The sequence below is a fragment of the Pantherophis guttatus genome, chromosome 8 (genome assembly GCF_059756535.1).
Source record: "Pantherophis guttatus breed Tessera chromosome 8, ASM5975653v1, whole genome shotgun sequence".
Classification (NCBI taxonomy): Eukaryota; Metazoa; Chordata; class Lepidosauria; order Squamata; family Colubridae; genus Pantherophis; species Pantherophis guttatus.
The window spans coordinates 6517480-6534778 of NC_142070.1; positions in this window are offsets into that span (position 1 = coordinate 6517480).

A 17299-nucleotide genomic window follows, 5' to 3' on the forward strand; every position below is an offset into this window, starting at 1 on the left:
TAAACCGGCAGCATCCCACCACATCCCACCACTGATTGCAGGCAGAATCCTGCACTTCATCTCCTACCCTTGGCCGTGCCTCCTTCTCCCCCAGCGTTCCTCCTCGGGTGATTCTCCTCTGACTTTTCTCCTCGGCTGACACGCCCCCGTTTATTCGCCCGGGGCAATGGGCCACAGCCCCTCCATCCCACACGCTTCAGCACAGCTGATTCACTGAAGGAAAGTTCGTCCTGGGTTTTTCGCCGTCTGCGACAGTTAGCCGCCAAACAATCAGCTAGCTGCCAATGCTGGCAACCATAAGCCAAGCCAAACTCTTGTTAGGAGAAGGAACGGAAGGGTTCTCACAAGCATTTGGCTTTCCTAAAGCCATTTTTGGCAGCTAGCTGATTGGTTGGTGGCTAACTGTCCCGGTGGCGAAAAACCCAGGACGAATCCTCCTTCGCCGCACCGAAGCGTGTGGGACAGAGGGGCCGTAGCCCATTGCCCAAGGCGAATGAATGGGTAGTGTCAGCTGAGGAGAAAAATCAGAGAAGAATCACCAGAGGAGGAACACTGAGGGAGAAGGAGGTGCGGCCAAGGGTAGGAGACGAAAAGTCCTAGACCCGGTTGCAGGAATATGGTTTGGCTAGTTTAGAGAAAAGAAGGACTAGGGGTGACATGCCAACAGTATTCCAGTATTTGAGGGGCTACCACAAAGAGGAAGGAGTCGATGTATTTCCCAAAGCACCAGAAGGCAGGACAAGAAACAATGGATGGAAGCTAATCAAGGAGAGAAGCTACTATTGTGGTCCTGGAATTAAGGAGAAACTTCCTAACAGTGAGGACAATCAACCAGAAGTTGTGGGTGCTTCATCAATGGAGGTTTTTAAAAGAGACTGGACAGCCACTTGTCTGAAATGGTATAGGGTCTCTTGCTTGAGCAGGGGGTTGGACTAGATGACCTCCAAGGTCCCTTCCAGCTCTATTCTGATTACTGTTAGAGACAATTGCCCTATTTTATGACCTTTCTTGCCACACTTGTCAAGCGAATCTCTGCCGTTGTTAAGTTAGCAACATGGTCTTTGACTGAATCTGGCATCCATATTGACTGTGCTTGTCAGAAGGTTTTGAAGTGGGTCACATGTTCCTAAGACATCGCAACTGTCATAAATAGGAGTCAGTTCCCAAGCATCTGAATTTTGATCATGGAACCTGTCAGGGTTCCAAGTAACACGCCCAATTAAATCAAACTCCAAGGCTTGAATTTCCTCAAAGCTAATTTTTATTACAGGTGTCATATTTTCACATCTGAGAAAACCCGAATCTGAGAGCTTCTGGGCTTTCCTCACCCAAAAGAAAGTTCAAGCCCTTACCCATCACTCACGTGTCCCTCACACAAACCAATCAGGTACCCTCCAGAACAGAAGATACCTCCTCATACTTCTCAGCACAGCTGCAGGGCACAACAGCTTTGACTTTCTAGAAAGAATGTTATTTTGACTACATATCATCTTCACTCCATACAATCCCCCCTCCCATTTTCCTTCAGTAGAAATTGTGGCAGTCCTGAAGGCTCAAAGGTAAAAGATGGCTTCCAGGTCTGACAAGACCATGAAGATGTAACGGTCGTAAGTGTGAAAAATGATCACAGCTCTCTTTTTTCAGTGCCGTTGCAACTTGTAACCGTCACTAAACGAACTGTTGTATATCGAGGACTAGCTGTATTGTAAAAATAATACAGATCTGAATTTGTTTCTGTATTTTTATATGCCCCCACTCCATTTTCCTGTTTCAGACTATGCTTATCATTTTGCAAATTTGTCGGAAAGATGGCCCTTTTTTCCCCTCATCTGTCGCAGTTCTTAAAATTGTTAGACAACTTCACACTTAATAACCACAGAAACAGAGATAATGAGTGTCAAGTGACCTTAGCTTTGAAAATAGCTTAGATACACAGACCAGGCAGCCAGTCCTGTGCAAAAGAAGGCAAACTAAATCCGTAATGGATTTCTTTTCAAGCAAAATGAAGTGACTTGCCAAAAAAAGAAATGCATCACAGCAGGAGAAGACATGCGATTTTGGCGTCTGTGGGCATCTTCTCAAAACATTTCTTGGCTGACAAATTGTTTTCAAAAATATGGGTCTCTTTTGGGGAGGGATGGGAGGGCTGCATAGAAAAATCTGGGAAAGAAGGAAACAACAACAACAAAAGGGATTGTGCATCTTAACCGAAAGTTGCATTAATATCACTGGTTTAAATACGAATCTGCAGAACTGTTAGAATTGAATAGAACTGATTGATACTGCATTGAATTCTGCTTAGCGCTTGAATAATGATTTAGTCTGGATTTAGGGAAATATACCTAGCCGTGTCCAACCTTAAGTCATTGCTAATAAGGGAAAAGTGTGCTGTTCTTTAATGGTGCAGAGCAGTGGTTGGTTTCACATTATGAATGAGCCGAGGTGGCGCAGTGGTTAGAGTGCTGTACTGCAGCTACTTCAGCTGACTGCTAGTTCAGCAGATCAAATCTCACCGGCTCAAGGTTGACTCAGCCTTCCATCCTTCCGAGGTGGGTAAAATGAGGACCCAGATTGTTGGGGGCAATATGCTATTTAGTATACTGTCTTTGGTGTAAGCCGCCCAGAGTCCTCGGAGAGTGGGCGGCATAGAAATATGAATAATAAATAAATAAATAAATTATGGTACTGCCAGTTCGTCCTGCGCGTGCATGCCCACTTCGTGCATATGCGGGCCCAGTTCATGCATGACCTGCCTTCCGCACATGTGCCCGGCCTCAAAAACGTGCCTAAATAGGACAGCATAGCACCCACAATTTCCCAGAATTTCCACTACCGGTTCGGGCGAACAATGCCGAACCGGCTGAATACCACCTCTGGTGCAGAGCCAGTTTGGTCTAGTGGTTAAGGCACCAAACTAGAAACCGGGAGAGTTGGAGTTCTAGTCCTGCCTTAGAAATTTAACAGATTAACACAATTGGAAGGGACTTTGTAGGTCTTCTAATCCAACCCCCCGCCCAAGCAGGAGACCCTACATGAAAGCCAACTGGGTGACATTGAACCAATCACCAGGTGATGGTGAGTTCTAGTCCTGTCCCAGGCATGAAAGTCAGCTGGGTGTCTCTGGGCCAATCATCAAGAGACCGTGAGTTCTAGTCTTGCCCCAGGCATGAAAGTCAACCAGGTGACTTTGGGCCAATCGCCAGGAGACTGTGAATTCTAGTCCCACCTCAGGGATGAAAGCCAGCTGTGTAATCATGGGCTAGTCACTCTCTCTCAGTCCAATTCACCTCACAGGGTTGTTGTTCTGGGTAAAACAGGAGGAGCTTGCCATCTTGGATTGTTTATAAACCAATAAAGGCAGGTTATTATATAAAACATTTCTTAGTTGTATATCTACCTTACTTCTAGGAACACAAGGCAGTATACATAATACACCATGTCTACAGTAACAATGGCAACTATTAGTTGGGTAGAAAGCATGATTGATGTAATGTCATGTTAGAAATTCTGTTTATATATAGCACCGCAAAGCAGACAAAGAGCACAGTCACCATGTGCATTACTGTTCAACTGTTTAGCTATAACAGGAAACTCTAGAACAAAAAAGCATAGAGTTTATAGAATAGATCCTAACTTGTAAATACTGCCATCTAATGGCTAAATACAACTGTAGTTGTTGCATGGAAATAGATTCCAACGATGAATTCCAACACATCACCTCTTAATATAATCCCACTTTTGTAATGTAACATCACCAGGATGGGATTATATTGTCAGTTTTGTGTCCAAAACTTTCATCCTGACCCTGCATTGTGAGAACAATTTGTTGTCCAGGCGTATGTTCCCTTTCTAATGTTCTTATTCATTTATCAGGTATTATATCACCTTCTGCCCTAGTAAACTGCTCCTGTGATTTAGGAGGCCTCTTAAAACTTCTGATCTCTATTATGTTTTACTGCACCAGTAAATGGGATTTGTTTAATCACATATCGAGTGTAAAAAATGCTTTGGTGTTGATAAAATCCGATCAGACAGGTGGCAGTAAATGATGTGGCTTTAATATGATTACTTCACAAAGGGAAAATTCCAGAGAAGCAGAATTTCTCATTATCCAACATGCTGAAATTGAATATATACAGATTTTTCCCCCTCATACAAGGGGCATTTGCAGATGACAGGCCTAAAAAAAGCAAAGGTAGCAGAGTCAAATGTGTGGTTGAATCCATTTTCTTGATTTTATTTTATTTTTTTGCTAGCCCACAAATATCCTAGTTACTATAACATTAACCTGGCATTTTCTAACATCTTTCACCACTGGAGATGAACGAAAACAGGACGGGATGACAACTCAAACCATTCTCCATTAGCTTCTAGTCAATATGTCCTCAACACATTTTGGGTTGGTAGGTACATTTGGAATTTTGAAATCATGTTGTGGAGAATATAAAATGGTTGCCATGGCAGGAGAAGGTTGCCTCGGCATAAAATGGCTGCTGTGAGATTAAGTTGAAGCTACCACATCTAAAGATGAAGCAGGCATGTAAGCAAGGTGGACAAAAAAACCCTAAGAATCTTGACTAAAAAAATAGTTTTAGTCTAGTTTTAGTCTTAAGGCACTAGGCTAGAAAGCAGGAGATGGTGGGTTCTGGTCTCGCTGTCAAGTTTCTGAAAGACGCCCTAATTAATTCATGAGCCATGATCCAAACTTCAAAGGAAATATAGTCATTTATTAGGAGCAACATTCCGGCAATACTGGGATGCAGTTAGGACTGATCCTACGTAGATTTACGTTCCCCTATGACCCTGTCTCTCCTCTCCTCTCTAGCCATGTCATAAATCACATTCTCCAATTAACCACTTTGGCCGGCTGTGAAACCTAACACCCTCCTTCTGATTGCGGTCAGAAAGAATGTATGGAATTCACTTCAGTTCTCCCTCCCTCCTGCTCATGGCAACTTGAAAGCTTTGCAAGTTGACACTCGCCTTAAAGCCAGCTGGGTGACTTTGGGCCAATCACCAGGAGATAGTGAGTTCTAATTCTTCCTTAGGCATGAAAGTTAGCTGGCTGACTTTGGGCCAATCACCAGGAGATGGTAAGTTCTAGTTTTACCTTAGGCGAGGGACTTTGCTGGGTGACTTTGGGATAATCACCAAGAGATATGGAGTTCTAGTCTCACTTTAGACAAAGAAGTCGGCTGGCTGATTTTGGGCCAAATTTCTAGGAGTTGGTGAATTCTAATTTTCACTTGAAAGTCAGCTGGGTGACTTTGGACTAGTCTTGCTCTCTCAACCCAACCCATCTCACAGCTTTGTTTGTGTTGGGTAAACAGGAAAGAGTAGGATGCCAGAATATTTATGACTGGGAAGTCATGGTAACAAGGTCAGCCAATGAATAGGCATAGCAACTAAGTCAGCCAATTGGGAGCTGAGACAGACTGGAGCCAGGGTGTGTGTCTTAGTCTGCAGCTTCTGATTCTGTGCAGAGAAAAGAGAAACTGAAACCAGTGTCTGTGCATGCTTTCTGCTCTGCTAAAATGAAGCTAACTGCTCTCTCCTGTTGTAACTGCTACTACGTTGAAAAAGAATCTTATATTGGTATTGTAAATACTTCATCTGTTATTATGTATATAAAGAAGTTAATAAATCCAGCTCAATCAGTTTATCTGTGTGTGCTTCTGGATTTGATTTTTGCAAGAAACTCTGACATAGGAGATATATTTGCTGCCTTGGGTTACTTACAAAAATAATAAAGCTGGGATAAAACATTTTTTTTAAAAAAAATTAATCTAACAGTTCATACCAGAGTAAAAATCAAAGCGGACTCTGGTGCCAGGATGTGTAAAAAGTGTTACAAAAAAAAAAATTGCTCTCAATTCAGATCACAGCTTCATTATGGATAATTGTTATATCATATTTGGAAAATTCCAAAATGGGAGTGTGATTTATTTCCCCTGTCCTAAAATTCCCTGCTTTGCTAACAAAGCCTTATGATTTATTTATTTATTTTTCTTCCCTGTACGTGCTGACATTTTAAACTTTCTTTAGAGAACAGAAAATCTCAGGCAAGCAGGCAGGCAGGCAGGCAGGCAGCCAAAAGCTCACTGCGTTTTCAAAACTGCGTTTTTTTGTCCATGTCACAATTTCCCCTTCGCGATGGCAGCAGCTAACATTTAGAAAAGCAACGCAGTGACCTTTTCGGCATTACACACATGACCTATCCCTGCTTTTCAACCGCTGCCACCCTTTTAAAGGTTGCAGTAAATGGAGTCCCCTTTCCCTCCCCTTCCCTTTGATTGCATCTATTGTGTAGTGGGCTTCAGTAGGCAGGAACCAGACCAGCATAGCTCCAACAGCATTTATTGACTCGAAAATAGAACTGAGGAACTGCAGGGAAATGCCTGTTATTTATAATCTAGGCCCACAGGGCCTTAACCAATCATAGAACTGGAAAAAGCCCGCCGAAATATAAATGTTCTAAATTTCCCTCCAAAACAGTTGGGGTCATTCTAAAGGTTAGTTTCACTTTAGCACAACTATATATCATCGAAGGACCTCTCATGGACTATGAATGCTAACATGCTTGTGAAGAAGGCACAGAAGAGGCTGTACTTCCTGAAATAAATCTATCTCAGCATCTACTTCTGTCCTACTATCGCAGCACCATTGAGAGTGTCCTGACATACGGCATTCTTGCATGGTATGGGAGCAGCTCTGTAGCGGACAAAAAAGCTCTCCAGAGAATCATTAAAACTGCCCAGAATATCATCGGACTCCAGCTACCAGCCCTGGACGACATCTTCGCATCTCGCTGTTTGAGGAAGTTGCATAACCTTCTCAGAGACTCTTCCCATCCTGCTTACAATCTTTTTGGACTGTTGCCTTCTTGGCAGAAGATACAGAACGATTAAAACTCAGACCACACGTCTTCTGAATAGTTTTTATCCCAGAGCTATAATTGCACTCCACAATGAACTAAAGGGCCACCATCAGTGAGCTGTTGGACAGCATTACGTGGTCTGTTGTGTGGAAGTTTGGGTGGTTTAGGGGTGGAGAATTGTGGTGGGTGGGGAGGGGGTGTTTGGGAATTGTTATGTGTGTTGGACCTGGTCTTTGGGGGTTAAGTGAATTTTGTTGTATGGGTATGCTATGTATACATGTACAATGACAATAAAGTAGTTGTTATTTACTTTATTCATTAAATATGAAACTCAGTCAACTGAACATTCAAAAATGCATCACAGATACCATTGACTGGTACTAATGGTTGATACAGGTTGCTGCCAGCGTCCTAGGTATCATTATCATTATCATTATTATTGGAGGTTTTTAAGAGACTGGACAGCCACTTGTCTGAAATGGTATAGGATCTCCTCCTTGAGCAGGAGAAGACTTCCAAAGTCTCTTCCAGGCCCAGCCCTATGATCCTATGATTTTATGTTACATGTGTATGTTACGGTTGGTGGTTCTCAGTTTTTTTTTTTTTTGAGAAAAGTACAACCAGAAGAAAGTCAGACACCTTATTTTCTTGAATCATCACTGCTACTGAACGATTAATTAATGAATTAATTAATCAGTTTTGGCTGGTTTATCAGAAACTGCCAATGGAATGTGTGGGTGAGCTTGGGGGATGAGAGGTTAATTGTTGCCTATCAAGCAAACTGGGAAATATCTTGAAAACATGATATTGGAGGAGATAGATTTGAGGGATGTGCTGTAGCAAATTGCTTCTGCATGGATTCTGCCACATGTCTGCTGGGGGAAAAAAAATAAATAATTCTGATTGGACAAGTTTTGGAAGTCAAGAGCAGTTGCCTCTTCTTAATTGAAGGAAAAAAACATCTATGAAACTGGGACTTTGATAATCACCTCTCTGACTTTCGTGACCCCAGGATATAGGAGAGCATGTGCCTCAATTACACCTTTCTGAACTCCAAAAAACTGTTTTTGAACCAGGCTGGGAATTCATCGCTGGTGATATGGGAATAACATCTTCAGAAAGATTAAACGTCCCATTGTTTCTCCCAGAAGGAGAAAATGGCAAATCCATCATGGCTAAATTTTGCTGATTCTTTAGAACGAGAGACGCTGAGTATCTGAGCTAGTATGGGGTGAAACTTTGGCCACCCAGTTTTTCTTTGTTCATTTTTTTTTTATTTTATTGCCAAAAGCAAATATTCATCCAAGTCCCTAAGAGGATGAGGATGATGACGATGGGTCATTATTTTTATCCACAGAGCCCTTCTCAATGACCTGGAATAGGCAGATGTTGTTGCTTGAAGGCGTTAAAAGTATCGTTGTGGGATGTAACGATATTTTTATCGTTATCCACCTGGACTACTGCAATGCTCTCTACATGGGGCTCCCCTTGAGGAGCACCCGGAGGCTCCAACTGGTGCAGAATGCGGCCGCGCGGTGGATTATGGGAGCGAGGGGGTGCTCCCATGTGACACCTCTCCTGCGTGAGCTGCATTGGCTTCCAGTGGTCTTCCGGGTGCACTTCAAGGTGTTGGTCACCACCTTTAAAGCGCTCCATGGCATGGGACCTGGGTATTTGCGGGACCGCCTTCTGCCGCCGATAGCCTCCCACCGACCAGTACGCTCCCACAGAGAGGGACTCCTCAGGGTGCCGTCAGCCAGGCAATGTCGGCTGATGACCCACAGGGGGAGGGCCTTCTCTGTGGCAGCTCCTGCCCTCTGGAACGATTTGCCCCCGGAGATACGAAGGATATCGGATCTCCGGGTCTTTCGCCGTGCCCTGAAAACTTTTCTTTTCCATCAAGCAGGGCTGGCGTGAAACCCCCCCCTCCCCCCCCTTTTTAAAAGTCTTTTTAGTTCTTTAGCTTTTAATTGTCAATGGGTTTTAATTCGAATTGTTTTAAATTTGGGCCAAAGTTATGAAATTCTTTTAATAATTTTAAATTTTGTATTGGTATGTGTTTTAGTTCTGGCTGTGCAGCGCCCTGAGTCCACTAGGAGAAGGGCGGTATACAAATTGAATAAAATAAAATAAGAAATAAATAAAATGTAAGCTGTCCCGAATAGAGCTGCCTTTTGTAATTGACTGGAGGTGATTTTGTCAATGCCGATAGTGTTCAAATAGTGCTCCAGATTTTTTGGGACTGCACACAGGGTGCCTATTTTTTTTATTATTATTATTATTATTTGATTTATATGCCGCCCTTCTCCGGAGACTCAGGGCGGCTTACAATGCGTTAAGCAATAGCCTTCATCCTTTTTGTATATTTTTATACAAAGTCAGCTTATTGCCCCCACAAACTGGGTCCTCATTTAACCTACCTTAGAAAGGATGGAAGGCTGAGTCAACCTTGAGCCTGGCAAGATTCGAACCTGCAGTAATTGCAGGCAGCTGTGTTAATAACAGGGTGCTTTAAACCACTGTACTACCAAGGCTATTGATGTTATATCAGATCAATTCAGGGTGCTTTGAATAATTCAGCAGGGGTGAAAGGGAGGCATCTCATAGGTTTGGTAGCTAATGCAGTTTACAGTTATATAAGAGAGAGTACCTCAGAATATAGAATAACAGAACCAAAAAAGGACCTTGGAGGTCTTCTAGTCCAACCCCCTGCTCAACCCCTATACCAGCCTTTTGGGCACCAGGGACCGGTTCCATGGGGAGAGCTTTTTCCGTGGACCAGAGGGGCCATGGTTTCATGTGCTTCCTGCATCCTGCGGATGGGACTTCACCTGCCCAGTTTCTGGCATGCTGCGGCCCAGTACTGTTCTATGGACTGGGATTGGGGACCTCTGCCCTATACCATTTCAGAGAAATGTTTGTCCAGTCTTTTCTTAAAATTCTCCAGTGTCGGAGCTGTGGGAAGAAATATCCATCTCATTCAGTTCCAAGCCAGGAGAAAGACAAAATGGAGGCAGTTTGGAAAGATGGTTTATTGATGAAGCAGAAGCGCATGTGACTCTGGGCAACTGACCACATGGAGTTGAGAGTGAGGTTTTTTTTTATACCTTCTCTTGGGCTTTGCACTTGAGCTTCCTGTTCCTGTGCAAGAGCATGTATTCTATTGACTGTTGTCAGACTTCATGTAGGGGTTATGTAGGGGTCATAGCGGGCTCTATAGGTTGTCTGAGCTCCCAGGTTTGGTTGCTGGGAGGGGTGCAACTGAAAGGGTATTGAGCATTTCCTATTGTGGCTGATGGCTAATCCTACCTTTGTTCTGATCTTGCTGCAGGGAATTTCGAAATATCCTGTCTTGAATGGATTTCTGCCTGCAGTATTTGCTTTGCCTATGAATAGAGCTAATCATAATCATAAGTTTATTTGTCGAGCATATATAAGATAACAGGTAAATCAGAAAAACCTTGGTTACATAGGAAAAACCTGGCTAGAGGAAAAACACACATAAAACATACGAAGAAGTAAGAAAATAGATACTGTACCTTTACAGGGAGGATACATGAGATGTGGGTGTGGCTTACTGATGATGGCTAACGAGCCAGAAATAGATCTATATAAGTCTCTCACCTGGCAGCAAGAACTTGCTGGCTGCCAGAAAGAAAAAAAGCCCAGAATCGAGTGGATGTGATTCCACTGAACTAGGGCTGCAGAAAAACCTTGGTTACATAGGAAAAACCTGGCTAGAGGAAAAACACACATAAAACCTACGAAGAAGTAAGAAAATAGATAACAGGTAAAAGTATAAACATAATCTGAATACATGAAAAGAGTAAGTAAAAAGGAATATTAGGACAGGGATGGTAGGCACGCTGGTGCACTTATGCACGCCCTAGATACTAGCTACCTAGATACTTGGCTTCTTTCAATAAACTCTTTATCTCTTAAGTGCTGACATCTGCTGAAGGCTATTAAGGAAGGTGAGGGCTGCTTTCTGTCTCCAAGAACATGTCTCTCCATTTTTCCCTTTAGGGAAATAACTTAGTGAAGATTACCTGGCTAGGTGGCTCAGTGGCTAAGACCCTGAGCTTGTCGATCAGAAAGGTCGGCAGTTTGGCTGTTTGGATCCCTAGTACAGGTCTCCTGCGTGAGCAAAAGGTCGGACTAGATGACCTCCAAGGTCCCTTCCAACTCTGTTACTGTTACAAAGAGACCATTTAAAGAAGACGACATTAATCGTAGTATCTGTCCCTTCCACCATGGTACATTTGCTGAGGGAAAGATAATGAATGCAACTTCTAATATTAGTCCCTCATTATTGCAGATTAACCGGGAGGTTGAAGATATATTTCAGTCCTGCTGTTTTAATGCCCGAGAGCAGATGTTACTTATGTCCCGGCTACATCCAGATTATATCAACTCCTGGTGGAAGACAGAACTGCATCTAAGGGAGAGCTCATTAAACATAATGCCACGTTTCAGGACAATTTGGTATTCGTTCGTTCCTGCTTTTCTTTTTCCTTGTTCAGAGATCTGAGCACTGAATTCTCATTACAGGAGAATTTGGACTCAATCATCTGGTAGGCCCTGACTAGAGGGATAATTATTTATTGGCCAAGTGTGATTAGACACACAAGGAATTTGTCTCCGGTGCATAAGCTCTCAGTGTACCTACAAGCAACAAGTGATAAATCATGATCATAATTGTAAAATACAATCCTCATAAATCATAAGAGGCAAACTCGGTGATGGTCATAGGCTACACAGGATACTAAATAAGCAAACAACATTAATTACAATAGGATACTAAATAAAGGCAATCAATATAAATCATGAGGTGCAAACAACAAAGTTATAGTCATAAGATGCTAAGGAAATAGGAAAGATGAAAAGATGAGAAGGATAATAGGTAATTCTTATTACTTAGGACCTGGGTACCTACGAGACCGTCTTTTTCCACCAATAGCCTCCCACCGACCAGTTCGTTCTCACAGGGAGGGACTACTCAGGGTACCGTCAGCCAAATTATGTCGACTGGCGACTCCCAGGGGGAGGGCCTTCTCTGTGGGGGCTCCAACCCTTTGGAATGAACTGCCCCCGGAGATACGGAATATCCCTGATCTCCGTGCTTTCCGCCGTGCCCTCAAAACCCTGATGTTCCAACAGGCGGGGCTAAACATATGAACATGTGACTGTTTTTAAAATGTTATCTAATTTTAGGTTCTATTTAATTGGGCCAAACTATGTTATAATAATAATTTTAATTAGCAATTTTATGATGTTTTGTGTATCTATATTTTTCTTGACTGTACACCACCTTGAGTCCTACGGGAAAAAGGCGGTATAGAAATATAATAAATAAATAAATAAATAAAATTCAGCCCTGCTAGGTTGTGGTTTGACATCCTAGGGCAGGGGTCAGCAACTTGCGGCTCTGGAGCCTCATGTGGCTCTTTCACCCCTCTGCTGCGGCTCCCTGTCACTCAAAATATGTGTCACAACCGCCAATGTGCGACACCCACTGACACGCAATTTATTGAGCTTTTCAACCCCCGGTAGGCCAACCATGGATAAATCCAAGAAAAGAAAAGTTTCAGAAGAAAACAGAATGTTTAATTCAACTACATATGCTAGTTTTGTGGCCGCTCAAGAAATAGTCAGACACGGGAAGGGTTTTGTGGCTCCCGGTGTTTTCTTTTCTGTGGGAAACGGGTCCAAATGACTCTTTGAGTGTTTAAGGGTGCAAACCCCTGTCCTAGGGAATAGACAGTGGAAATTAGTTGTTTAGCAGAGTGATAACATGGGGGGTGGGGGAGAGTGTCTTTGTGTCTGGTTGTTTTGACACGCAGTGCCTTATAGACTACAAATTTAAAATTGGCAAAAAGAGGTTGCACTACATACAGGTTTGAACAGTACTCAAATAAAAGAATGAATGCGTCTAATTTGAGGGATGTCCTAATCCAACCCATTGACCAAACCGTTGAATATGCAAGTAGGAGTGAGACTTACATCAGCCGTCACTCATTGGTTCATTTTCTACAGCAGGAAAATGAACAAGTGTCAGTGGCTGACAGGCTGGACAGCTCCCTGTAAAAGGAGCTGCGGCCTCGGGCAATTCTCAGTTTGTAGTTATTTTTGTTGTTGTTCCTGTTGCCTGAAATAAATGGTTGTTTTACTTCACTACGATCGTCCTGCCTCTCTTTTCCTGTCAGGACTCAACACAAATCATCTCCAGAACTTCCAGAGCTTTAGAAGGATATAAAATCACCACAGCTTGCCTTCAGAAGTTGTGGGTTCCTTTTCACTGGAAGGTTTTAAGAAGAGACTGGACAGTCACTTGTCTGAAATGGTATAGGATCTCCTGCTTGAGCAGGGGGCTGGACTAGAAGACCTCCAAGGTCCCTTCCAGATCTATTCTGATCTAGTTTGAGTTTCAGAGATGCTGTAGAAGAAGAAGAAAAAAAACAAACAAACCTACCTTCTCACAAATCATCTTGTGATAGGTCTCCTCAGAAAAAGGAGTTTACTCATGAGGAAATAAAATAGCCAGTTGTGAAGAATAAGCCAACAGAAGACCAAGAATAGGACTTGGAAGAGCAGAGTGTGGATATCAAAGTTGGATTAGAAGTTTTGGGGTTTTTTTTACATTGTCCCTTATTCTTTCACCAGGTACAATATGGGTACAAATAGATCACACAAGACGTAGTATGAGCGTCTTACATAACGGGAAGGGCCCATAAATTAGAGGTGACTCAGAAACTCCAGACAGGTAGAGAATTTAGCTGAGGAAAAAGAACACTCAATCTGTCACCTCAACTATTAGTTCTCCCAACAGCCGAAATTTGGGTTTGTCCCTCCATTAATAGGACAACCTCTAAGCATCCAGTGGAGGTCAAAAGCCAATCTGGTGGTCAGCAAGCTATTTGTGGAATTCATTGCTGTGATGAATGATGGGAGCCATTCTTTTAGTGGCTTTAAAAAAAAAACGATTAACCAGTTTTGCGAAAGACTTTTGAAAAATGATTAACCGGTTTTACAAAAGACCCATCGAAAGCTATAATAGCTCAGTTTTGAACCAAGGGAGAGGTTTAACCCAACTGAAGAGTTACGTTTTGGGAAAAGCGGTAAGATTATTTTATCAAATCCAATAATCTAGAACAATCTAGAATGGCCCAAGGCAGGAGTCCTTGTTCCATCTTAGACAATAGTTCAGGAAAGGCCCAGAGAGCATCAAGGACCACATGTTTCTTTACCCGAAAAGCATTTATCCTCACAAAATATCTGAAAATAAGATATATGAAAAAATTTCATACAATCTTTGGTTCATCTCAACCTTTTTCAGCTCGATGCTCCTCCTCTTCTTCCTCCTCCTCCTCCTCTCTTCTTCTTCTTCCTCCTCATCCTCGTCCTCCCCCTCCTCCTCCTCCTCCTCCTCCTCCTCCTCTTCTTCTTCCTCCTCCTCCTCCTTCCTTCTTCTTCTTCTTCTTCTTCTTCTTCTTCTTCTTCTTCTTCTTCTTCTTCTTCTTCTTCACCTTCTTCACTTTCTTTTTCTCTTCTTCTCCTTCTCCTTCTTCTTCTTCACCTTCTTCTCTTTCTTTTTTGTTTTTTGTTATGCATTGTGTTGAAGTAAAAAAAAAAAAAGCATGTCAAGAAGGACAGCTGCGAAAACAAACAATGCGCGGAGAAAAATCCAATTAAAAGAAATAATCTATCATAAGTATACTTCCTGAGAAATAAATCCCATTAATGGGGCTTTCTTCTGAATAAATGGATCGAGGACAGACGACGTGAAATGATTTCTAAGGCTACCAAACTGGCATGGACAGAATATTGATGATTAAGCTATAAAACAGAGAAATGGGGTTTTGAATCGATACGTGAAATGCATCACTTTTCGCATTGCTGAATGGTTGGTAAAAAATCAGCTACTTCCTGAGCTTTATTCTTAAGTCCCCCTGAATGCAGGTAGTCCTCGACTTATGGCCACAACGGAGCCCAACATCCCCATTGCTAAGAGAGACAGTTTCTAAGTGAGTTTTGCTCCATTCTGCGGCCTTCCTTGCCCCAGTTGTTATCACGGCAGTCGTTAAGTGAGTAACTCAGTCGTTAAGTGAATCTGGCTTCCCCATTGACTTTACTTATTAGAAGGTCACAAAAGGGGAATCACACAATCTCAGGACCCTGCAGCCATCATAAATACGAACCAATTGCCCAGCGTCCGAATTTTGATCACGCGATGCTGTAAAGGCGAAAAAACGGTCGTAAGTCACTTTTTTCAGGGCCGTTTTAGCTTCGAATGGTCACTAAATGAACTGTTATAAGTCGAGGATTACCTGTACTTAAGACCTTCCTTATAAACCATGATTTCCTGACTTTTTCACCTTCTTTGTTGCTTATCATCCCGGACTATATGGAGATCTAGTGTTGATCGTACCAAAGCTTTTCCAATTCGTGAATCTGTTGCCATAAAGGCCACTGGGATTTTCGGAAGGCAAGACTCATCAGTTATGTTATGGGGACCTCCCAACTGTGTTTCCACCTGAACTGGTATTGAGAGGTCTATGGATTTAGATACAAAGCACTAGATACACCTGGATGGCCCTCCTCAATGTTCAGAGAGAGAGAAAAAATCATACAGTATATGAAGAATTATCCAGTTTCCCTGGAGCCTATCAAGAACCTTAGGGAGCAGCAAAGAAAAAGTTATTCTATAATTGATTTTATTGGGAAAATAAAGGACTGTTTGGGAAGACTCAATAAAAATATTCTCCTTCTCTTCTTCCACTTCCACTTCCTCATTCTCCTCCTCTCCTCCTCTCCTCCTCCTCCTCATAATTCTCCTCCTTTTCCATCCCTTGTGCTTCTCCTTCTATTCCTTCTCCATCTCTTCTCCTTCCCTTCTTCTTCTCTCTTCCTCTTCCTAATTCTCCTTTACCGTCTCTTCCTCTTCTCCTCCTCCTCCCGCTTCTCTCTCCTCCCTTTCCCTCCCCTCCATCTTCTCCTTCTCTCTTCCTCTTCCTAATTCTCCTTCTCCATCCCTTCCCCTTTTCCTCCTCCTCTTCCCTCCCCTCCTCCTCTGTCTCTCCTCCTCTTCCTAATTCTCCTTCTCCATCCCTTCCCCTTTTCCTCCTCCTCTTCCCTCCCCTCCTCCTCGGTCTCTCTTCCTCTTCCTAATTCTCCTTCTTTGTTAGGATTCCTTCTCTTCAGGATTCCAAGTAATGCACCCATAACGAATAGAACTCCAAGGCAGGTAGATTCCTCAAAGAATAGTTTTATTTGGATATATCATATTGGCACAGGCTGGTGACAACCGACTCTGAGTGTTTCCATGGTTTTCACCTAATTAAAAGTAAAAAAAATTCCCCTTTCCCAATCAGTCACATGGTCCAATCAAGATGCCGTCCGGTTGCCTAGTAACTTCACTCCTCCTCTCTCTCTGGCCACCTGTAGGAATGTCCTTGGTTCCCAGGAGAAAGTATTTTGTTTTGGCTACAAAATCCCAGCTATCTCTATTGCCCACTCCCTATCCATCGGCTCCAGTGTGGCTACACTGAAGCCTCAAAATGGCCTCAGTTAGATCAGCTTCAGGGTTGACACTTCCCCTTCTCCTCCTTCTCCTCCCTCTCCTTCTCCCTCTGCCTCCTTCTCTCTTCCTCTTCCTAATTCTCCTTCTCCATTTTCCCCTTCCCCTTCATTGGGCTCTTGATATAAAAGGAAGGAATCATTTTTGTCCCTGTTGTTTCCCTGCCTTTTTTCTGGTTACTACAGAATCTGAACTGTTTTCCAGTCTCTTTGTTCCTTTGTTGATCACATCATAAAGTAATCATCTATTCCACACAGAATTCAGACAAAGCTTCCTCTTACAGAACAGAACAGAACAGAACAGAATAGAATTCTTTATTGGCCAATTGTGATTGGACACACAAAGGATTTGTCTTGATACATACGTTCTTGGAGTATATAAAAGAAAAGATACATTCGTCAAGAAACACAAGGTACAACACTTAATGATAGTCATAGAGAAACAGTCAATATAAATCTTAAGGATACCAGCAACAAAGTTACAGTCATAAGTGGGAGGAGATGGGTGGTGGGAACGGTGAGAAGATTAATAGTAGTGCAGACTTAGTAAATAGTTTGACAATTATTTTGAGGGAATGACTTGTTTAGCAGAGTGATAGCATTCGGGAAAAAACTGTTCTTGTGTCTAGTTGTTCTGGTGCGCAGTGCTCTATAGCGTCGTTTTGAGGGTAGGAGTTGAAACAATTTATGTCCAGGATGTGAGGGGTCTGTAGATATTTTCACAGCCCTCTTTTTGACTCATGCAGTATACAGATCCTCCATGGAAGGCAGGTTGGGAGCCATTGTTTTTTCTGCAATTCTAATTATCCTCTGAAGTCTGTGTCTGTCTTGTTGGGTTGCAGAGCC